The sequence below is a fragment of the Perognathus longimembris genome, chromosome 1 (assembly GCF_023159225.1).
Source record: "Perognathus longimembris pacificus isolate PPM17 chromosome 1, ASM2315922v1, whole genome shotgun sequence".
NCBI classification, from domain to species: domain Eukaryota; kingdom Metazoa; phylum Chordata; class Mammalia; order Rodentia; family Heteromyidae; genus Perognathus; species Perognathus longimembris.
In genome coordinates, this window is record NC_063161.1 from 95,535,903 (window position 1) to 95,560,784 (window position 24,882).

At 38.2% G+C, this 24,882-nt stretch overlaps 1 protein-coding gene across 1 annotated transcript in view; it reads left to right on the forward strand.

The window, feature by feature from the left end:
- Window positions 1-14: 14 nt before the first annotated feature.
- Abhd17b (abhydrolase domain containing 17B, depalmitoylase) overlaps window positions 15-24,882 on the forward strand; it is a 38,635-nt gene continuing 13,767 nt past the window's right edge. Inside the window, exon 1 of the mRNA XM_048332480.1 lies at window positions 15-583. The gene's annotated coding sequence lies outside the window, so the exon portion shown is untranslated. The remainder of the gene's footprint in view (window positions 584-24,882) is intronic.

Sequence of the window (24,882 nt, forward strand, 5' to 3'; positions counted from 1 at the left end):
AGTTTTGGCACCTTCCCTCAGTCAGTGAGCAGCTTAGGGCTTGTAGAGTACCGTGGTCTCCCCTTCAGTCCTCCTCCGGTTCTCTACTCCCGCTGCGGGAGCATGTCCAGCGCTTGCTGAGTTTAGGAGGAGAGAAGAAAGGTGGACTAAAAGAGAAGAAAGACCCGACCGGGGACTGGGTGTTGTCTACGGCGCCAGGAAAGGAGGTGGCGGCGGCGGCAGCGACCACGGCCGCGCGGGACGTGAGGCCCGAGATCAGCCGGCGGCGGTGGCCGCCGCTCCCGCGTCTCGCGCCGGGGCCGTTAGTCAGCAGAACGCAAGCTCGTGTGGAAGAGCTGGGCCGGGAAGAGACAAGACTCGGGAACGCGAGCTGGGCTCCCTCGGGCGCCGCTGTTCTAGCTCCCGGCGGCGGTGACTGCAGCAGCCCTCATCCCCTTTCTTTGGCCGGGCCCGTCCGCAGGCTCTGGGGAGAGCCCGGCGGCCGGAGCGCGTGCCGCGGCGCTTTGGGGACGACCCCGAATCGGTGGCCACTCTCTCCCGTTCTCCCCCGCTCAGCGTCTCGGCCGTGGCCGCTCCGGAGCAGGTGCGTGGGGGGCCGCGGGGCTGGGCGCGCTGCGCCGGCGGGGAAGGGAGGGAAGGAGAGGGGAGGGGGCGCTAGGCCCGTAGCCGCAGCGCGGGAGGGCCGGCGGGGGAGGGGAACGGGAGGCGTCTTTGTTGTTGGCGACCAAGGTGGGGGGGGGTTCCCTCTCCGCGCGAGGTACTGCCGGGAATCCATTCGCGATCGAGTCCGTATATTTGATTCTCCAGTAAGTCGGTGATGGGTAGGTTACGGGCGGGGGGGGGGGTCCCTGTAATCGATGAGGGTAATGTAGTCCTGGGGGCCTCGGGAGACCCAGACACGCTCTGGAAGCTCTCGAGAGCAGGGGATTTCTTCTTCCTTTGAGATTCTCCCAGTGGACTGAAAGATGAGGTCAGGTTCCCACCGCCTGGCTCCAGCGAGATTACGCGGGTGACCAAAAAGCTCTCCGTTCGATGTCCTCACCGAAAGCCTCGATCTCTGTCTGATTGAATGTGTTCCTAGTTTGGTTGATTTCTGTATTCTGCTCACGCTGTCACAAGGTTCTTTTAGATGGTTGAACTTGAATCGTCTCAGTGGTAAAGAAGTCTCAGGTCAGCTCGTCAGAGCTTTTTTTAAATTGGAAATTGAGAGCTTTTGTTTGCTATTTTCTTTTACCCTGAACCCAAGAAAGTTGTATCGAATTAGAGTATATATACTGTGTGGAGGGCGTTCGTACTCTTAAGTCCCAGCTTCTTTTCTTTTCTTTTTTTTTTTTAAACCAGTGTTCAGAGCTTTGATCCATGATGGGATTTTTTTTTCTGCCAAAGGCAGAACAGAATGGCTTAAAAAAAATTCATTGATTTAAATCAGTGTGGGATGCATTTGGTAAGCGAAGGATGAATAACGGAATGCAGGGAGGGTGACCTTTAAATTTTGGCTGTGCTTTTATGGAAGATGTTCCTACTCAATGTTTTGTTTATAGTATTTATTGCTTGATCCATAAAATAATTCATTGACTTTTCTTAAGTCTCCAATAAATAAAAGGAATTTGGGACATCTTGGGTCAGCATTTGAGTCTGGCTATAAAATCGGGTACGAGCTGTAATAACATTCGTTTGTTTACATTGAACAAGGCAATTTACAATAAATGAACTTCTCTCCTTAAAGAATTTGTCTCCGTGTCTTATCACATTAAATTCCATTAGGTAGTATAATCATGACAGATGCATCTTAAAAATGAGCTTGACTGCCAGTGTTCCAATCTTGGACTCCCAAACTGGGTGATTGTTGGTAAATTTGATTTGGGGAGAAGGGGTAGTGTTATTACTTAAAGGAAAACAGTGAAGGTAATTGTGTTATAACCTACAAAAGATAAAAACTCTGTTGTACCTTTATTGCAGTATTATTTCAGGTCCAGGAGGGAATGAATAGCACTCTCAGCCATATTTTGACCTCTCTTTTCTCCTACTGTAGTACTAATAAGGTTAATTGGCAAGGACAGGATTAGGTTTTCAGCAGGCTAGGCAGTTTTAATTTTGTCCCTTGGTGTACAATACTTTAGTTGATGTGTGGCTTGTTTTCTTGAGTATCTTTGCTCATTTTGACATGTGTATGAAATAAGTGACAAAAAGATTTATTTAATCAGTTTTCAACTCGCTATTCCTACATCTGAGTCCATTTCTTCGTGTGTAATATTGGATTAATAAAATGCACCACCTGCTCACTGTATAGAAAAGACAGTAAAAAGTGTACCAGCAAGTTACTCTGGTTATGTGACATTTATTTTAGAGTAGTAATTGATCACTAACACTTCCTTCCATATTTGTATCCTTAGAATTACTGATGCCAAGAAGAGTACTTGCTGAATTTTTGTTAGTTTATGGGTAGTTTTTTTTTTTTGTAAGCCAACCAAAGTTTTTCTCTTAATTCTCAAACTTACTCCTAATTTTTCTACCATGGTAGGACTTTCTCGCATACATTACAGTATTTGTCTCTCAAACCCAGCCCTTTACGTAGTGAGTAGAAATCGTTTCATGACTATTACAGCTGAAATAAATAAAGCCTGGAGAAATTGATTTCTTGAATTAGCAAAGGATAATCAGTTCATTAAAAAAAAAAAATGAGACTAAGCTGGGTACTGGTGGCTCATGCCTGTAATCCTAGCTACTCAAGGCTGAGGTCTGAGGATCACAATTCGAAGCCATCCAGGACAGAAAAGTCCCCATGAGACTCTTATCCCTAACGAGTCACTCAAAAACCAAAAGTGGCACTGTGGCTCAAGTGGTAGAGCTAGCCATGAGCACAAACAGGTTCAGAGACAGCACTCAGACCCTGAGTTCAAGCTCTAGAACCCACCAAAAAAATAAGGCAGTGAGACTAAAACACGATTCTTCGGATTTATAATTCCAAATTATTTGCTTTGGGGCAGTATCTTCCAAACTATATATCTGTGTCCAGGAGATTTTGTCAGTGTAGGTATGCAGCACTGTAAAAGTACCTGCAGCTTTCAATATAATGACTACTCATGTACCTTCCACCCAGTTGAAGAATCAAAACTGGAAATCAAGAGGAACCTTCCTTTGTACCATGTAAAGTCTATAAAATCCTATTTCTCCCTTGAAATTGGCATGCCTCCCTTTTGCTTCTCTTAAAACACTTTAAATATGTTTGCATCCTTCTGTAGTTTGCTTTCCTTACTCAACTCAGCCAAGCCTTAACTACTTGGGTAGCTCTAGTTTATTTTCATTGCCACTTGTTATGTGCCCCATTATGTGACGCTGTCAAGTTTTTGTAGAAGATCATATTATTTTTTCCAGTTTTTTGCTATTAAGCAGTGCTATAAGTAATTTCTCCTTGTATACAGTCTTATGCCATATGACTTTTTGCTAACTGTGGACCACATATACAACAGTAGCTTCCTAAGATTTTATCATCTAGTGATGCCTTAGGTGTCTGAGTTTGTGTATGTGAACTCTGATATTTTCACAACATAATCACCTAACAGCACATTTTCTAAAATATCTCCCTATCTTTTGGGGGAGAAGGAGGAAAGGGATGACATTAATCAAGGTGTATTGTACTCGTAAACTGATTTGTTGAACTGAAACCTCTTTGTACAACTGTTTAACAATAATATGTATGTGTATATACATATATATGTGTATCTTCCTGTCTAAGCAGTATATGACTGTGTGCTTTGGGTACTTGTACAAGACTTCTTCAGAGCAGTGGTTCTACATTCCGTTGCTATAGAAAATAACTTGAAATTTCTCCTACACTATCTTAAAATGATAAAGTTTTTTTTAAAAAAGCATTTTTCTTACTAAAATATCAGAAGTAATTTGTAGCATGTGCTGCACTATGTGAATTGCTTGAGCTCAACTATACTCTCTACACCAAATGTGATGGTAGACCAACAGCAGCAGAATCACCCGGGAGCTTGTTAGGTAGGTAGAAGCTCAGGTCCTACCCCATTGACTGAAATGCTGAAGGTTAATAAGATTCCCAGGTGATTTGTGTAACCACAGCAGTACTAGTGCTGATGGCAATACTTGCTGTATATTGAATTTAAAAAAAATGACATTAGTGGTAAAAAATGATTTTCTGAAATAACATTATTTTCAGTAAAGTTTAATAGGTAAAAAATCTTCCATTTCTCTTCTTTTCTTCTTAGCTTGTGAGGTTTCTTTTTTAATTTTTGTGGGGTTTTTTTCTTTTCTTTTTTTTGAGACAGGGTCTTGCTATTGTAGCCCATCATTTCCTGTTAAGTGCAGGTTAAAATTATCTAACCTCTCGCTTGTTGGTGTGTGTGTCTGTATTTCTCGCTGTCCTTTTTCCTTCTATGATTGTCCAGCAAAATAGCCAAAAATGTTAGAGAATGTGGGTCAACATTAGCTTTATGCAGGAAGAGTGCCCTGGTATCCCTAGCTTTTGATTTAGTAGTGCATCATTCATTATAGCAATCCAAAAAGCTGTTATTGAGAAACACTCTACCCTGGAATTTGGTAGTTGGTTGCTTGCCCTGGGGGATTTGAGCTTCTTTCACCTTATTTGATAACTGCCAGTTTTATCTCCGAAGTAGTTGTGCCCGTAATAGATGTTAGGGCCTGTTCTTTCCACTTTACAATACTTGAGGCTGCTTTTTCTCTGGTTCTTTCTTTTTTTGTATGTGGGGGAGTGTCATTCTAAGGACTGTGAAATATCCAGTGTTACTGAAGCTTTCATTTGTATGCCCAGGTACTTCTATGGTTGGTAATAGTTTCACTTATTTTTTTTTACCTTTTCATACTCTTATGAATTGCCTGGTCAACTTTTTTTTTTCTTTGTTGTTATATATTCTAGAAAACAAATTTCTTTTTGGTTGTTCATTTGTAGTCATCTTTATATGTTCTAGATAACAATACCTGGTAGGCTTTAAAATTTCTTCCAATCTTTGGTATGTCTTGTTTATTTTCTATCTTTGAGTGACAAAGAATTTTCTATTTTAATGTAAAATTTATTATACTTTTTTTTTTTTTGCCAGTCCTGGGCCTTGGACTCAGGGCCTGAGCACTGTCCCTGGCTTCTTTTTGCTCAAGGCTAGCACTCTGCCACTTCTGGCCATTTTTTTCCTGTATATGTGGAGCTGGGGAATTGAACCCAGGGCCTCATGTATACAAGGCAAGCACTCTTGCCACTAGGCCATATCCCCAGCCCTATTATACTTTTTTGATTTGTGCTTTTGCTTTTTAAATAAAACTTTAGAAATGTTACTTTGTACATTTATATTTGAAATTCATGTGGAAATATTTTCATTTAATGCAGAGCTTGTAAATTTAGTTAATGAAAATAGCTACCTTTTTAACAGACTAAAATTTCAGAAATAATTTGAATACTTAAGTGGAAATTTGACTCATATATAGGGTCTATCTTATTTCCCCAGGAATTAAAAAATGAAATTTTGAACAAGTCCTTACATAAAGCTATCAGTGAAAAGAAAGGAGACGTGGACTAGTGTCTACTGTGTATATACTAGACCCTCTTCTAGAATTTGTGTTGTGTGGAAATGCATATATGAACAAAAGAAGAAAAGGCCTCTGATTTCCTAGAAATTGCTGTCTAACTGAGTACCATAGGCATTCAACAAGTAACATATCTAACGTGTTATTAGAAAGTGATACATATCTTGGAATAAGTAGAAGAGGGTCCAAGGGAGCAGTTTAACTTATTAAATATGATGGTTATGGCAGGCCTTATTGAATGGGGGAGAATGAGCAAAGATGTCCAGTCAGTGAGGTAATCAGGAATATGGAGATTAGCAAAATCCAGGAAAAGTAGACAACATACAGTCTTCATCTTAGACCTGTATTCCTGGCTCTTCCAGTTACAAGTTGTGTGAACTTGGACAACTTAATTAACCTAACAACCTCAAGTCTTAATTTCCACAAGTATAAAAGGGTGATAACCTGAGGAAAGTATTATTAAGATTAAAAGAGATAACTAGTGAAAGGGCCTGCCTCCCACTTTGTTCTCATATAGTACTCTATACTTTATTTTCATAATATATATCACAGCTTATAATGATCTGTGTCATCCTTTGATTAATGTTTATCTCATCTGTCCTGAAATATTGACAGGAAGAACCAGTCAGTGCAGTATTATATTTCATAACATTCAGTTGTTCATAGACAATACTTAAACCATTTTTTGTTTTATTTACAATGTTTAAACTTTGTTTCATTTGAAAGTCATCTCATTCACATTTCTTTTTTTTTTTTTGTTTTTTTGTTTTTTGTTTTTGGCCAGTCCTGGGCCTTGGACTCAGGGCCTGAGCACTGTCCCTGGCTTCTTCCCGCTCAAGGCTAGCACTCTGCCACTTGAGCCACAGCGCCGCTTCTGGCCGTTTTCTGTATATGTGGTGCTGGGGAACCGAACCTAGGGCCTCATGTATCCGAGGCAGGCACTCTTGCCACTAGGCTATATCCCCAGCCCTCATTCACATTTCTTTAGAAAGCACTTGTACTATTGTGTATTTATGCTAGAGCTTTGGACTGTACTTTAGGTATTAGCTTATTAATCCTTACACATTAGCTCTCTGATGAAAACACTAGGTATTTATCATCTTGCACTTGAAGGAACTGAAGCAAGAATTACTGCCTAGTGACACAAAATGAAAGTAAATTTAGATCAGATCTGCTTGCATTTTCCCCAATGGTGCTTTCCCTCCTATTTTGTAGCTAAAATTGACTTTCTTTGAAGTAGAAAAGCAAAAATCGATATATTGTTAGGTTGTAGCCTATGAGAGGGAAATCATAGGAAACATGCAATTAATATTCTAGTTATGACTTCATTTTCAGTTTTCTCTCATGAAGCTTCTTATATCTGAGAAAGTGATATTAGAAATATCAGTAGAGGGGCTGGGGATATAGCCTAGTGGCAAGAGTGCCTGCCTCGGATACACGAGGCCCTAGGTTCGATTCCCCAGCACCACATATACAGAAAACGGCCAGAAGCGGCGCTGCGGCTCAAGTGGCAGAGTGCTAGCCTTGAGCGGGAAGAAGCCAGGGACAGTGCTCAGGCCCTGAGTCCAAGCCCCAGGACTGGCAAAAAAAAAAGAAAAAGAAATATCAGTAGAGCCACTGGCTTGTTGCTCACCCTGTGCTACTCAATAGGTGAAGTCTGAAAGATAAAGTTCAAAGCCAGGCTAGGCAGAAAAGTCTGTGAGACTCCCTCCTGTCCAATTGGCCAGCAAAAACCAGGTTTGGAGGTATGTCTCAAGTGGTAGAACACCAGCAAGTAAAGTGAGTTTGAGGCCCTGACTTCATGCCTTGGTACTGACAAAGGGGGGGGGGGGCAGGGAAGAATTAGCAGACTTACAGTCCTTTACCATTAAAAATACCATGTGCAAAGAAGTTCTTTGTGGCTGACTTAAAAGAAGCTAAGAATAGGGGGCTGGGGATATAGCCTAGTGGCAAGAGTGCCTGCCTAGGATACACGAGGTCCTAGGTTCGATTCCCCAGCACCACATATATAGAAAACGGCCAGAAGTGGCGCTGTGGCTCAAGTGGCAGAGTGCTAGCCTTGAGCGGGAAGAAGCCAGGGACAGTGCTCAGGCCCTGAGTCCAAGGCCCAGGACTGGCCAAAAAAAAAAAAAAAAAAAAGTTAAGAATTTTTAATTTTGTTTATGATATTGTCATATGAATTGTTTAGATTATAGTATAGGGCTTCAGGTAAAAGCTCTATGGGAGAGTCCTTGCCAAAAATATAAAAGACCCTGGGCTCAATCACTAATACTGTAAAATAATATTTTTACAGTATATGTTTAATGTAGATCAGGTTGGTGTAGTCAAGTCTCTTCCAGTCCTAACAACAAAACAAAAGAAGGTGCCTGCAGTAACAAAAATAGAAGATGTTATCTCATCATTGCAATAAACTTGTTTGACCTGAGTTTAGATTGTTCTTAAGTATGAAAGTTAAAATAAATTGACATCATTCAGATTAAACTTATCCAAACAAATGTCATCCTCGCATTGTGACCTAGATTTTTTTATGATCAATGTCTTGCATAGTATGCTAATATTCTTTCACTTCTTAACTCTGTGATCCCACCTGCAAAGTGAACTTGTTTTCAGTACATCAGTTATTAGCAAAGAAAATAATGTAATTCCGTAATTCCGATAGTTGGCAAGCCTATATCTAAAACACTGCAAGTGTTTGTTCTTTTAAGCTAGGGCTTAAAGAACAAGTTCAACTCCAATGTGCACGGATTCCCCTGTCTCAGCCTTGGATAAACCTGATACTACAGGCAGGTACCCAGGTTACAGCTTACATTTTGTTCAGAACTTTTTTTGACCTTAATGTTATTGATTAAACGAAGATTTAGGGCAAAAAGTAATAGTAAGGATGATTTTTTTTTATACATAAAAGACATACTAATACAATCCAACAGGATGATGACTTCCAATTTTTATGTATATGTGCATAGATGTATATTTACTTATTTTGGGTTAGTTATAGGGCTTGAACTCAGGCCTGGGTGCTATCCCAAGCACTTTTTTTTTTTTTTTTACAATTTTTTTTCTTTATTTTCAAAGTAAGGTACAGAGGGGTTACAGTTTCATATGTAAGGCAGTGAGTACATTTCTTGTTTAACTTGTTACCTCCTCCCTCATTTTTCCCCTGCCTCCACCTCTCCATTTCCCTCTCCTCCCCATGAGTTGTTCAGTTGGTTTACACCAAATGGTTTTGTAAGTATTGCTTTTGGAATGGTTGTCTTTTTATCCTTTGTCTCTCGATTTTGGTATTCCCTTTCCCTTCCCCAGTTCTAATACACATATATACAGTATCCGGGTTCCTAAGCCCAGATACAGTGATAGTGGGAGTAAAATGGGAAGTGAATACTAGAGAAGAAGAAAAAAGAAAAAAAGGGGGGTTACAATTTCTCATAGCATGTTGAAAATAATTACAACAATGAAATACCACTTGTTTCTCTGAGCACTTTTGCTAAAGGTTAGTGTTCTACCACTTTGAGCCACAGCTCTGCTTCCAGTTTTCTGGTGATTTGAGATATGAGTCTCACAGACTTGTCCTGTCCAGGCTTTGAACCGCAATCCTCAGCTCTCAGCCTCCTGAGCTAGGATTACAGGTGAGGGTCACCAGTGCCCTAATACGTAAAGAGTATCTAAGTCAAGCCAGTCACCAATGTCTCCTGCCTGTAATCACAGCTACTCTGAAGGCTAAAATTGTTGGGATCATGGTTGGAAGCCACTTTGTGTGGAAAAGTTCACAAGACCACTTCTCAATGAAGAGATAGTATGTACCTGTTATGCTACTAAGTACTGGGGAGCCTAATATAGGAGGTAGATTTCACCAGGCTTGTTGCCAGGGCAGGAAGTGACACCATGGTTCAAACCCTAGTACTACCAAAAAATTAATAAATTTTAAAAAGATTATCTAAAGCAGCCTATATGGAATGATTTAGGGGAGATTTTTGTTTTCCCTAGAGAACGAGGTTGAGCTTAAACAGAGGCTTAAAAGCAATTTGGGGGGAGTAGTGAGTTGAAAAGGATTTTACCTACAGAATATGAAAAATATGTGCGAAGACACTGAAGAAAATATTTCTTAATTCAGGAACAGCAAATTCCGTAGAATGAATGAGTAGAGAAATGCTTGGAAATAAAAGTAAAGATCAGGAAGTCAACAGGTACAGGGGACTCGTGTATGGCATACTAACAAATGAGGCTTATTCAAGGAGGGTTCTGAGATCCATTGCCAGACTGTAAACAGGAAAATGACATCACCTGGTAGCAATGTAGAGCATGAATTAGACCATGACATAGATATTAGCCAGTGATTTTATATAATGCTCAGTGAAAAATATGGTTAAAATGTGGCTGATTAGACCAGGGCGAGAGATACAGAGAAAAGAGGCTTTGATTTATTTTTTTCCAAGTAGATTGTGTTTGTTTGTTTGTTTTAAGGTACTGGCGTTTGCACTCCGGGTCCTGGCATTTACTTGGCTTGCTGGCTTTCCTGATGCTCTAGCACTTTAGCCATACTTTCAATCTAAGGGGCCTTAATTTACTGGAGAAAATGGGAAGAGGCAGGGAAAGAAGAAAATGTGGCATGAAAGATTCCGGGTCTAGATTTTAAGAGAGATCTTAAATCTTAAAAATTAAGATCATTAGATTTAGGCATCATTGGTATATAAGCAGTAGTGAAAGCACTGAATTTGAGATAAAAAGATAAGAGAAAGATAAAAACAGAGAAACCAAGGTAACTGGGTGGCCTATTCTGAGTGATAGAGTATCTGCCTAGTTAAGTTCAGGGCCCTGTGTTCAAACCTCAGTTATACACACATACACAGTCTTCGTAAGCAAAGGACTGATAGTTACATGTCACATACTGACTACATTATTGAAGGTGAAAAATGCTTATTGTACTTTTCACACTGTGAGACATGATCAGTGCTGCTGTGACATTTAAATTACAATTCTTTGGAAGGTGTTACTGGTGAAATGAGGCAAGGAAATTTGATTCTGGTGGACCTCTGATGGACAAAATAGACTAGGTATATATATATATTCACATACTTTAAAAAAGAGGTAATTTTGATTGTGTTTATAAATGAAGAGAAGCTAGAGAGACCAGCGCTACAGATGGAAAAAATGATTCTTTGGTGGGTCTCTAAACAAGGCTTTAGTAATAAAATCCTCCAGGATCTACCCAGGGATTGGTTATTAGGGAATAAGACTATTTCTCTGGAGTAAAAAGGCAATGATGATTTGATTGATTTAGGGGCTCCAGAGGAGATCAAATACATAACTGCCTAGTTAACTAGAAGGACATTTTTTTCCCCTGTATCTAGTATAGACAGAATTTAAATGTTATTTAATTTAATCTTAGCAACTTGGCAAAGCTTATAGGTCAGAAAATTGAGGTCCAGAGAAACTTTGTCTTAATGTACACAACTAGAACGTACTAAGTGTAGTTTGGATTCATTTATATCTAGTTCAAAATATTAGTAATTCCAAGACCTTTGTCATGAGACCAGTTAATTTCAAACAGGAGAAGGCTACAAAAAGAAAATTTGCCCCCAAAAATCCCTTCAAAGAAATAACACCTAGTGTCTTCTACCATTATTTTTTTTTATGAATTTTCTTTTCTGCCTAAAACAAACACTTTTAAAAGAAAATGGTTGTAAGCTGGGTGCTGGTGAGTCATGCCTGTAATCCTAGCTCCTCAGGAGGCTGAGATCTGAGGATCACGGTTCAAAGCCAGCCTGGGTTCATGAGACTCTTATCCAGTTAACCACCAAAAAAAAGGAAAGGAAGTAATGCTGTGACTCAAGTGAGTAGAGCACTAGCCTTTAGCTGAAGAGCTCAGGGACAGCTCCCAGGCCCAGAGTTCAAGCCCCATGACTGACGTGTGTGTGTGTGTGTGTGTGTGTGTGTGTGTGTGTGTGTGTGTGTGTGTGTACACATATATGTATATATATTTGTATTTCATGTTATTAATTTTTTTTTGACCAGTCCTGGGCCTTGGACTCAGGGGCTGAGCACTGTCCCTGGCTTCCTTTTGCTCAAGGCTAGCACTCTACCACTTGAGCCACAGCGCCATTTCTGGCCATTTTCTGTATATGTGGTGCTGGGGAATCGAACCCAGGACTTCATGTATACGAGGCGAGCACTCTTGCCACTAGGCCATATCCCCAGCCCTTCATGTTATTAATTTTTAAGGGTTCTGCTCATTGTCAAACTGCTTAGAAATTTCTAAGGGAGTGGGGTAGGTTGATGCCTGAAGTTTGCTTTAGACAGTCATAGCCCTGAAAAGCAGTAAAAGAAAGTCAATGCTCTGCTCACAAACTTGCAGCCATTTTCTTCTCTTCTTTAGTCCTCAATTTCCTAAAAGTGGAAATGATTAGCAGAGCACAGACTAGTATCCATTTATGTTGGGTGCTAAAAAGGGAAAAGAAGGGAGGAACTTGGGTTCCCAACATTGCTTGAACTAGAATAAGCTTGACCAGCAGCTGCTGTTGATCACCCTGGACAAGGAAAGGAGAGGCAGATTTTCTGCTTTTGATAGCATGCTTAAGGAATTGATTAATTAGTACAGCATCACTTAGAGACATTGTTCCTAAGACTGCAGGAACAAATTGTTCAGTTTTTTAAATGTTCCACTTATCAATAACTGAATACTTCAGAAATATAAATACTTCTCATTAGTGTACATTTCAAGAAGCATGTTTACATTGTTTTAAAAGAGACTCCCAGTCAAACATACAGGAATGGTCAAGGAAATTTTTTATATTGCAGCCAATGGGCATGCACCAGATAAAACAAATCTTTACTTGGAAAAATAGTAAATTGAACATGCATTAAAATTATCCTTGCCTCAGTCGTCTATTTATTTGCTTGCCTTATGGATTTTAAGTAATCAGAAGGTGGATTTTTTTAACTCAAAGAGTGCAATGTAGATATAAACTTAATTTGTTAATTACTACAGTTTTCAGAAAGACTCAAGCCATAAATTACATTAATATTTTGAATTCTGGTTCAGAACAATACAATAGCAAAAGAAAAGCCCCTCTGTTATGTGTAATATTAAGTATTATCTCAGTTTATATGTTGTGGGTCTTTATAGCTACAGGTTCTTACTTTGCTTTTTATTTAGTTAACAATCAAATAGATTCAGTATGGCCCCATGTAAGTTCTAACTGATACATTATTCATTTTCACAGAGCTGTAAGTCTAGTAAAGACAACAGGCATTAATCAAGTAATCCCACAGTGAATACATGACAAGAATATGAAGAACTTGTTGCTATGAGCAAATAAGCTAATTTAGATATAAGAGACAGATCCTTTTGAAAGAATGGCATTTGGGACTGGAATAGAGAGGGAGTAAAGAATAGTTGCATACACTAATGTGGAAACAGCTTCGTTCTTTCCAGGAATTAAAAGATGGTGAATGAGACCTCAACAATAGTTAGGGGAGGGGAGAGTCTCAGGATACCGTTGAGGAGCAAGCTAAGGCCAAACTTACACAAGGCCTTAAAGGACTTGTGGAAAAGTTTGGTTTTATTAAGGTACAGAGGAACATTGCAGATTGCAGAGGGACATCAGCAGATTAATCACATTTAGACTATCTATACAAGAATGTACAGAGAGGAGAACATTAAAATGAAAGTTCATTTACTCTCAAGTTTTTTCTTTTGTTTGCTCATGTTTTGAATTGTTCCTTCTGTTTACTTGCTCAATATTACCCTAATCAGTTCCTTTTCTCAAAGCCAGAAACTACTATAATAGTACAGAAAAGTTAATCTCAACAAATACAAGAGCTACATCAGTTACTCTTCTCCTGATATCCCCTATGGATATCAGAAGTTAGATGACTTCCCATTTGCACTTTTTGAAAACTTTTGGTCAATGTTAATTTCCCTCCTATGTGATAGCATTTTGTCTTGTTTTCAACATTTTCCCCAAAATATTCCTTTAGAAATAGTCTCAATATTTTTAGTAGACTTTGGAATCAGATTTCTAGTTAACATAGAATATATAATGATACTTATCTTAAATGCTTGCTTTTCTTCTTCCCAAACAAGACTTACTGAATATTGAAAACTAAAGATTGAAGCTCTCAAACTGAGTTTTTAGTTCTTGGTAGGTCTTCTTAGGTCTACAAGTCTAGTATATTCTCAAAAGAAGTTCTGTCAAATATTTTTACAAACCTCTGTTCCCCTTACCTTTATTCCACATTTCCCGTTTGTGTTACTTAGTTTACAACTTGAGCAATACTGTTGAACTCAGTCAGCTTTGGCTAAAATAATTTTCAGACTTATCTTAAAACTTGGTGGTAAAAAGGGGCAAGAAAGTTGTTCTCATTATATTCTTACTCCTCTTTTCAAGTCATTTTTTTTAAATTACTGAAATGCCAGCAAATCATGATTATCTTCATTTTATATAGTAGAAAGTTATATTGTTACTAACTTGAAGAATTTAGAAATTTGGAGAAGTACACTGAAATATAGTCAGTTGTTTCTATTTAACTGAAAGATATGATTATACAGTACAATATAAATTATAAAGAAGACATTTGTTAGCTTTCTATTTTAGTAATGTGTGTTTGACTTATCTTTGTGGATCAGGTTGAGATGTGTTTCATTTTCACAATCTTAAATTTAAGATCTTGAAATTAAAAACATACCAAGTTACTTTTCTGCATTGAGTCCAAGTCCCTGTAGGCTTAGGTGCAGTGACCTAAATGAGTGCTTCCCTGTTCATTCTGAAAAGAACTACAATAGTTTTCTATACATCAGCTTCATTTATTATCCACTATCATATTTTACATGTATTTATATCCTAGCCTGAAGGGTTTTCCTTCTGAGATTGGAAAATCCAATCTAACCCTTATGACTCTATTGTGGTCTATTTTCTTGCTGGCTTCTCTATATTACATAGTTATATAATAATATGTAGTTGTATATCAGTTTACTAAGAGGCATGTGCATTTACAATTTTATGAATTTGTTATTTTTTTTTAAACTGGGCATGAAGGCACACATTTGTAATCCGAGCTACTCTTCAAGGTTGAGGCAGGAAGGTTGTGATTTTAACACCAGTGTAGACAACCTTAGGAGAGCCTGTTGAGAGAAAGAAAGAGAAAAAAGAGAAAGGGAGGGAAGAGAGGAGAGAATCCTGCCTGAATAAATTTTAGCCCAGTTGCCTTTAGTTTTCAAATGAGGATACAGACACCAGAGCTGTAATGATTTGCCCAAGATCTTGGAAGAAACAACCGGCTTACAATTTTTAAGTGTATTGTTCTTCCTTTAGGCATTTAATGTGTTCTTCTTGGAAATGTTTATTCCAGTTCTTGTTATCTGCTTGAAGAAAATGTGCAAAAGGCAAAGTGTTGACTTGCCAATGCCAGGAGGTAATAATAAACAGTAACAAGTGTTTGTTACACATCTTCTAAGAGCAGGGATACCTCTTCGGACATTTCTTTTTTCTTTTTCTTTTTTTTTGGCCAGTCCTGGGCCTTGGACTGAGGGCCTGACCACTGTCCCTGGCCTCTTCTTGCTCAAGGCTAGCACTCTGCCACTTGAGCCACAGCGCCCCCTCTGGCCATTTTCCATATTTGTGGTGCTGGGGAATCGAACTGAGAGCTTCATGTGTAGGAGGCAAGCACTCTTGCCACTAGGCCATACTCCCAGCCCTCTTCGGACATTTCTGTAGAAGAGTTTGACTAAGGAGTAGCATCTGGCAGCCAATGGAAGAGGAGGTGGTAGCATACAGTTTATATAGTCAAATTGTATGTAGGTAGACAAACTAGAGGCCACATTGGTAAGGACTGGCATGTCACTCCATCTTTGTAGATAATGTGTGCATACTGTATTGAAACTACAAATAGACATTTTTTATACGGAAAAGTAATTGGCAAATAAGAGGAATATTATTAGAAATTATTTCTCCTTTGCAGGATGACTTCTTAGCTCATATAGAACAAGGTTATAAGAGGTTTAATAATGTAGAGGTGGTCAAAGACTTCTAAGTCAACTTTATTAATTTTACTGTTTTTACTTGAAGCTGCTACTTAGAAGGAAGAAGTTCTTCATTGTAGATCATTCTTAAGTAAAGGTGATAGATCAACAGAGTTTCTTATTTCTTGTTCTCATCCTACTTCTTTTTTTCTTTTTTTGCCAGTCCTGGGGCTTGGACTCAGGGTCTGAGCACTGTCCATGGCTTCTTTTTGCTCAAGGCTAGCACTCTACCACTTGAACCACAGCGCCACTTCTGGCCTTTTCTATATATATGGTGCTGAGGAATCAAACCCAGAGCTTCATGCATGCTAGGCAAGCACTCTGTGTTAAGCCACATTCCCAGCCCCTCATCCTATTTCTTTTTGGGTGTCCACTTGGATGTTTTAAACCTTATTTTGAGAAGTTTTCTATATAATGAGTCCTAAGGCTACTAGAAGAGGTAGATAACATTTTCAACTTAATTTTGCTTCTTCATCTCAGAAAAGTAACCTTTTTTGCACCAATATGCAAATGTAAAGGATTTTGATAATTTTTTTCTATTCTGTTTTTTCTTCTGAATCATTTAATTTGCCATTTAAATAGTAAGAAGAGGGATAGGTCTGTGTCCTGAACAAGGTTTGTACATGCATGTTTTGATTGAAGACAGAGAGGTACTTATCTCCTATTTCTTTGGCTGATATTATAATGACAATCTTGCTACCTTTCTAACAGATCTCCTAGGAAAAACTAACAGCCTTATTTTAATAGTCTGGCATATTTTATATCCATTGGCTGAAATTTCAACTCTCCTTTCCTCAGTGTCTCTTAAGTAAGAGTTCATAGGAACATACAACCCCAGGCCAAGAATAAGAAGTGAGTTAGCAGAATTATAATCCAGACTGTGTATACATAATATCCAAAAGGGAAAAAAAAATAAAATTAGGAATGTAGGGTACAAATCCGTAACTGAGAGCTGAGAATGTTAATCATATTTGAAGTAGCTTGAAACTGATTATTCACAGAATCAAGATGTGAGTAAATAAAAAATCCACTCTAACTCAGTTTGTAACAGAAAGGTCTCAATATAATCTTAACCATAGATCGGGGATCACAGACCAGATCAAAAGAGAAGGAAAGATTCTTCTAGCTTACCAAAATATCTCTGTAGAAATTAAAGTGTAACATACCTTAGTTCAAGAATTTCCAGTCTTTTCAGGATGCTATTAGGTATTTTGGATTCTATGTCCAAACTTTTGCATATAGTTTCAGGTACTCTCTGTAAACCAGACACCTTTAACAATGTTGCAAGTGATTTTAGGTTTCACCCAAAACTGTTGTCATAGTAACTGATATCAGTTGAGTTAAATAATACTTACTTCAGAACCAAATAGACAAAGGTTTGCTCAAAGTCATGTTTCAGGGCAACACATATTCATAATCAGTATTAATCCTGGTACTGTTTTCAGATTTAGGGTATTGTTTCAAAACAGTTTATAAAGCATAAAAACTTTGACAAGCTAGCCAAGGAGGCTGAGAGACCTGATCTGTTCTTCAAATTGCCCAGACTTAGAAGGGAAGGTAGCACTTTGTTTGAATCTATAGTGGGTTATATACAGCCCTCTTCACTAACAGATTCAATTTCATCAGTACCTAGAAACTCAAAACTAATACAAGAGGTCAAAATGAACAGCAAGGAAAATAATTCCTGAATTGTCACTTTTTAAAATAGGTGGAGCTGAGGTTAATCACACTGGTTTCATACAAAAAGGAGAATCTTTGCTTTGAGACAGTCTTCTTGTGTCCTCAACCTCAGGATCCTCCTAAGGCAGAAAAGTCTTGAGTCTAAGGTGCCAAAACAGATAAATCATCCTGAGAGACAGTAGAGTATCTTTTTCATTTACAGACCTTGGGCAGGTAAGTACTAGTTGTTGTCAGTCTTTAAGGGGTTATAATTTCTTGGCTTCTAGATCTAAGGATACCTCCCTGATAGCAACCTCTGAAACCCATAAATACACTGTTAACATTATGGGGAGATAAAGACTAAAACTTCCAAGCAGTATGTAATCATGGGATTGATGATGTCTATTCATCCAGCCTGGACACTCACTGAAACATATTGAGAGAGCAGCATAAAAACATACTGCTCCTCAAAGCTTCTCCTAGACCTCTAGGGTAGATTTCCTATGTAACACATTTATGTGCATATCCACCCACTACTACTCATTAAATGGTAGCTTGTTGAACACTGATAAGTTTTAATCATACTGTAAGTATACCTTTAGTACAGGTTCTACAAACTTTCCAATGCTTAAGACTAAGGCAAAGTAGTAGCAAACCACATCTAGCTGTGTACTAAAAACATATATATATATAAAATACATTTAATAATATATTTAAAGTACATTTAACATGTACTAAAGATACATATTATTACTTCAGTTATTGCAGGAACAGAAGATTGGCTTTGTGTCATTTCTTTAAAACTGAAAATTTGGAAAAGAAGGGAACTATTTTAATTTCTAAAGCAATATCCATAAAAATTCTGTAGGAAAAAAATCATTAAAAGCATTAATTACTATCCTTAGGCATAGTGGCCTGCAGTTCCATACTCATTAGTATGATCATGAATTTGAGGCAAGACTGGACTACATATTGAGGCACTGTATCAAAAACAAAGCCACTATTATCACTTTACCTTAAATACCAGGCACTTACTGGAATCGTAACAAGTATGGTTAGAAAAGAAAAAAATAAGCAAATAAGAATTTTATAGTACAATGATGAGACCCCTTAGTTACATTCTTAACCAAATATTTAAAACTGTATTGTGTTCTAGAATATTTAGGACAAATCCTCTGTTACCTAGAAAATGATTATCAGAACACATGTTTTCCTCATAAGTAGATATGGGGACAATGTGGATATATTAGAAGGCGGATACATAAAAAACGTGTGTGCATCTTCATGGGTACACCAAAAGCACACAAGAGTAGGAGTCAACAAGTCTACATAAAAATAAGTGAAATATGAGTCAGATGCTGGTGTTTCATTCCTGTAATTCTAGCTATTCAAGAGGCTGAGATCTGCAACTCAAGGTTCAAAGCTAGCTAAAGGCAGAAAAGTCCAGGAGATGCTTTTCTCCAATTAACCACCAAAAACCCAGAAGTGGAACTGTGACTTCAATGGTAGACTTCTAGCCTTGCACAAAAATGCTCAGGACAGTGCCTAGGCTTTAACCTCAAGACAGACAGATAACACACACACACACACACACACACACACACACACACACACACACACACACACACACACACAGAGAGAGAGAGAGAGAGAGAGAGAGAGACTCAGTTCTTTGCTCATAAACAAGAACAATCCGGAAGCAGTGAAAGCCCAAGGTACAAACACTTAACACAGATGATCAAGACAAACAAAAATATTTAGTATTCTAAAGTTGAGAGGATTGCATATATACAGCCAGAGCAAACTATTGTACCAATAATATGACATGGGGGGGCAATATTAAAGTTGAATCCTTTTGGCTTAGTTTATTTTTCATATATGGTCTCTTGCTATGTTTGCCTTGGGGCTGCCTAGAACCAGGATTCTCTTCTTCCCTCTTAGCAGTACTGGATAACAGATTTGACTCATCACACCCAACTCAGCTTTCTTTTTAAAGAAGGTTGTATTCATCGTGCATATTGTTTTCTAAAATGTTGACTAGTATTGATTAGATTATATTGTACTGTAGATACTATATGCTATGAAATATGTTCTATATTCTCCTGAAAAGATTCTTAGAAATAATTTTTAGTTCTTAAAAAAGTGAGGAGGAACTAATGTGCATTTGTGGAATGCTTCTAGAGGCAGTGTGATATAACAGCTTTTGTGTGAACTTTGAAGATACACACAATGGAAGTTGTACATTGAAAGTAACAAAAGCATGATGTTTAGGGAAGAAATGTGTCTGTTCATGTTTTAGCTTATACTCAGCAACTTATACTCAGTAGAGGTGTGTCTTTGACGCTCTGAGATGATAGTACTTTATGGTCACCAAAAATTTTATGAGAATTTGGCATTAACATATGCAGAAATCCTTAACCTGTCTTTCTGCTTAATCAGGAAGTCTTGATTCACTTGTTTAGGGCATTGCTCAGGTGGACCATCAGGATTATAAGTGTTTAGAATACTGTTTGGAATATGTCAAGAAATTAGTTGACTAATAGTCACAAGATGATTTTCAGTGGTTTGTTTGGCCAGTTCTCAAGTTTGAACTCAGGGCCTTGTGATTTCTTAGCTTGCTTCCTCAACTGCTCCCCCACCACTTGAGCCATAGCACTTGAGTCTGACTGTTTGCTAGTTATTTTGGAGATGAAATCTCAAAGACTTTTCTACCTGGGCTGTCTTCAACCTTGTCACCTCTAGTTTTCAGCCTCCTCAGTAGCTAGTATTATAAGTGTAAGATCTTGGTGCTTTTTATAGTTTAAGATTTGCTTGCAGCTTCACCTTGTAAGGAACATGAATCCTTCTGATAACTAACCAAAACCGTACATTGAAACATACAGATAGCCTAATTGGTTTACATTGTGTATTTTTAAATAGCTTTTACATTAGAATTAGGATAGAAATAAGTATATTATATTTTCATCAAGAATCAAGTCTTGGGCTGGGGATATAGCCTAGTGGCAAGAGTGCCTGCCTCGGATACACGAGGCCCTAGGTTCGATTCCCCAGCACCACATATACAGAAAACGGCCAGAAGCGGCGCTGTGGCTCAAGTGGCAGAGTGCTAGCCTTGAGCGGGAAGAAGCCAGGGACAGTGCTCAGGCCCTGAGTCCAAGGCCCAGGACTGGCCAAAAAAAAAAAAAAAAAAAAAAAAGAATCAAGTCTTCTAAAATAGTGTCATGTAGGTAAACTCATTTACTTATATATACTTTATCAAAACTTTCTATGTGTACTTTGAAAAAGCCACAACCCAGAATGGAATGAGCTCTAGCTTTTGATACTAGTATGAATATAACATGTAAGTTCTTGCTTTGAATTGCCTGTATTTCTAAAGTTTCAGTTCAGCATTGCCCTATATAACTTGGAAATGTTCATTCTGTGCTGTTCAATTTGGCCATTTGTGCTGTTCACTAGCCACTTGACAGGAGTGATAAAGAACTAAACATTTAGATAGCCACTTGTAATGAATGGATTCATATTAGGAAACGCCTCCTAATACTGAAACTGAGGGAAAGAGCTGCGGCAGTTCAGGAACTCAGTTTCAGCTCATCTACATTAGGCTTTAAGTTTTGTAATCAAAATAAGTATCAGAGGGCAGAACACTTAGCATGTACAAGGTGTAAGGTTCAATCTGCAGCAACACTGAATGGATGAATGAAGAGTGAATGGTTATGAGAGCCAGGAATAGTGGTGCATACCTATAATCCTAGGACTTAAGAGACTGAGGCAGGAAGATCGAGAGTTCAAGGCCAGCCTAAACTAGGTAGTAAGACACTGTCTCCAAAGAAGAAAAGAGTTAATGATAGTTGTTTATTTTAATGAGAGCAGACAGACTAGTCTTTATATATTGTATAGTCCTGTTTTCAATTACTTTGTCTTGGAATACTCAGATTTGTATATAACTCTAAAAAGATGTCCTCAAAGTGTTTCTGTTAATGATCACTGGAATTTGAAGAGGCTTCACTTATTTGTTTATCTATCTCTGGTTCTGAAGGTTAAACTGAGGGCCTGGGCACTGTCCCTAAGTTTTTATGCTTAAGCCACAGCTCCATTTTTGGCTTTAGGTGGTTAATTGGAGATAAGAGTCTTATGAAGTTTCCTGCCATGACTAGCTTCCAACCACAATCTTCAGATCTCAGCCTCCAGAACAACTAGGATTTACAGGCATGAGCCACCAGTGCCTGGCAAGAAGCCTGATTTTTAAGAGTAACTATGAGTTAAGTAGAGTAGTCATAAAAGAATTTGTTATAACTATCTTGAAATAGTTGGAGGTTCTGTAGAAGACATGACCTTTTTGATCTTCTGTAACACAGAATGCAGGGTATCATTTCTCCCCATATTTATCCAAAAGTAGAGTTAAATCCTCAGCAATTCATATTAGGCTTTATGATGTATTCCTCACATGACACCTAGTATATCAACATTTAAGTTGTTTTAGTATATCCTAGTTGTACTCCACATGACTCTCAATCAGCACGGATACCATTGAGAGCATAGCTGTCAAAATACCACAGAAAATGAAGAAAAAGATCTAGGCATTCTTTTTAGTGTCTAAGCCTAACTTAAGAGACTCGTGAGTACTAGTTCTTTCCAGTACATCAGAATTTTGAATCTTTTGAAAATCCATTGTTCTATATAAGTGGTAGTAATAAATTGGTCTATATTACCAAGAAACTATTAAAAGGGGGTTTTATCATTAAATTATTACAGCAAAAATTTACAGGAGTCATTTTAGTAATTTCCTATGTTATGAGAGGAAGCAGATACGGTAAGTTATTCTATGTAAGTACATTTTAAACATTAGTCTTTCTGTTTTGCTGAAAAAGAACTCAAATATGCATTCTTTTCCTTTGTCATCGAGTAGGAAAATATTATTAGGAGAAGCACATTCTTAAATTATTTCACACAGTTTTAGGAAGTATCTCTCTGCTGTTGGTAAAGTAAGACCCTTCTGTGGAGGGTGAGATTATATATAGTAGGGTGCCTCCCTAGCTTGTACAGGTCTGGACTCTATTCCTAACTCTCCTCCTTCCCAAAAAAATCTGTAAAAGAAAAGGCTTTATTTTCCCAGTGGCTGTCTCTCCTAACATCAAGGTGACCTTTCATTTTAAGAGGAATGAAACTCGGGGGCAGGGGGGTGGTGGGGGGGAGGCTGGGCACTGTCTCTAAGGTTTTGTGCTCAAGGCTACCCTTATACCACTTGTGCCACTGCTCTACTTCTAGCTCTTGGGTGGTTAATTGGAGATAAGAGTTACATGGACTTTCCTGTCCAGGCTGGCTTTGAACTTTTGTTCCTCAAATCTTAGCCTTATGAGTAGCTAGCATTACAGGCATGAGCCACTGGTGCCTGTCTTAAGAAAAATCGTAATCATGAAATGTTTGCTTTCTTTCTCACATGTACATTTAGCTTTCACTTTTATAGGAGTTCTTAGATGAATTGTGTTAGTCTTACTAATTTACTAACTCATTCAAAAAATTTTACTTTATTGTTCTCATGTTCCTTACTAGGTGCTAGAAATCCAGTTATAAGCAAGCAGATGTGATTGTTGTGCCCTGGAACCTTAAGGTGAATTAATGGCACGTTATCAGCCTATGAATGTAGGCTCTATACTTACTTTACTTAATTTTAAATATTTCCTTTTACTCTCCATCCTCTTTCATTCTTAGCTATATATTTTTCCTTAAGGCATATGATGTTGATGTTAATAGTATTGTTAGATCTCAATTTGTTCACCTTTTCCTCCCTGTCCTGTACTTTTAAGCTCTGTCAAAGTCATTGTAACAGCTATTTTTAGGTATTTAATGGAATCTCCATTTCTTAATGTTCTGACACAATACTGCAGTGATGTGGTGCTAGAACTTGAAATAGGCAGTCCTTCATGCTGAGCAACTGCTGTACCACTGAGCTATACTCCCAGGCTGCCCAGGCTGGTTTTGAGCTCATAAACTCAAGCAATCCTTCTGCCTCGACCTCCTGAGTACTAGGACTGTAGGTTCATGCAGTTACGCCTTTCTAGATACTCTTTATTTTGGATCAAACTAAATCTAATATTTTGTTTTTTGTCAAGATCTATGTCATTGTCTTTTTCATATGGTATTTGTGTTAGTTCTACCACTATATAAATACCTGAGATAGTCAACTTAAAATGAGAGAAGGTCTATTAATTTGACTCATGTTTTTGGATGTTCCAGTCCATGATCACTTGACCCCATTGCTTTGAGCCTGTGGCAAGGCAGAGCATCACAAAATGACAGGAGCATGTGATAGCTCAGTTGCTCACCTCATGCCCATAGAGTTAAAATAGAAAGGAAGGGATTGAGGTCCCACTGTTCCATTTCAAACCCCACACTTAAAGACCTGGCACTAGGCCTTGCTCCTGAATGTCTATCATCTCCTGATTAATGCCACCCTGGTCATAGGCCTTTGGGAACCATTCAAGATCCAGACTGTAGTATTTATTTGCCTTAGACTTACAAACAGTGTTGTCTGAGTATTCTTTCTACTCTGTGCCTCTATGTCCTCAATTGAAAAATGAGCATAATGATAGTCCCTATGTCGGAGTTTATTGAAAGGACAAAATGAGTTACTATATGAAAAAGAAAAGTCTCTCGCACTGAGATACTCAGTTCATACTTGCTATTAGCAGTAATGAAAGTCTTTTCTAAAAAAGTAGCTGTTTATTCTCTATTTTTTTTAATCTTTGCTGGTTTTTGTTTCTTTGTGCTTACTTATTTTTAATTGGGTACTCTGAAAAATATCGTTTAATTTTTTTGAAAGTAGACATAGCTACTTTAGATGTACAAACTTTTTTTTTGTGGTTATAATTTGACTGATTATATCTGACAGGTACCCCAGCACATTTTCATCTTGAATATCCCTAACTTGTCTTCCAATTTTTTGCATGTCAATATCCCCAAAGTTTTTATTTATTAATTGTTTGACATATACTTTGCTATCTTTTAAAGAAAAATGTCCTGCTACTATGTCTATACTTCTACACACTTGTCTGCTCCTTGATTGTATCTCAGATAGGAGTTCTCTTTGATTTCTTGATGGAGTTTGTCCTCGAGTCTTGACTTGGTAAACATTCTGAGGTTTTACACGCCTATAGATATATCTTTTTTTATACTCTCACCAAATCAAAAGGGTGTATTTTAGCTCTATGTAAAATTATAGGTTCCAAGTTCCATTTCTTCCTTACTTTAAAAATACCCACCACTGGGGCTGGGAATATGGCCGAGTGGCAAGAGTGCTTGCCTCATATACATGAAGCCCTGGGTTCGATTCCCCAGCACCACATATATAGAAAATGGCCAGAAGTGGAGCTGTGGCTCAAGTGGCAGATTGCTAGCCTTGAGCAAACAAGCCAGGGACAGTGCTCATGCCCTGAGTCCAAGCCCAGGACTGGCAAAAAAAAAAAAATACCCACCACTGTCTTTTAGTTTTACTGTTGCTATTGAAAAGATGTTCATCTGATTTCTTGCTCACCTGTTCATAGTCTTTTTTTCCCCCTTTTTAGAAATGTTTAAGGTTTTTATTTCTAGTGTTTTTAACCTTTATTACAGTGTTCCTAGTTGTGAACGTTTTCGTAAGTAACCTGATTGGC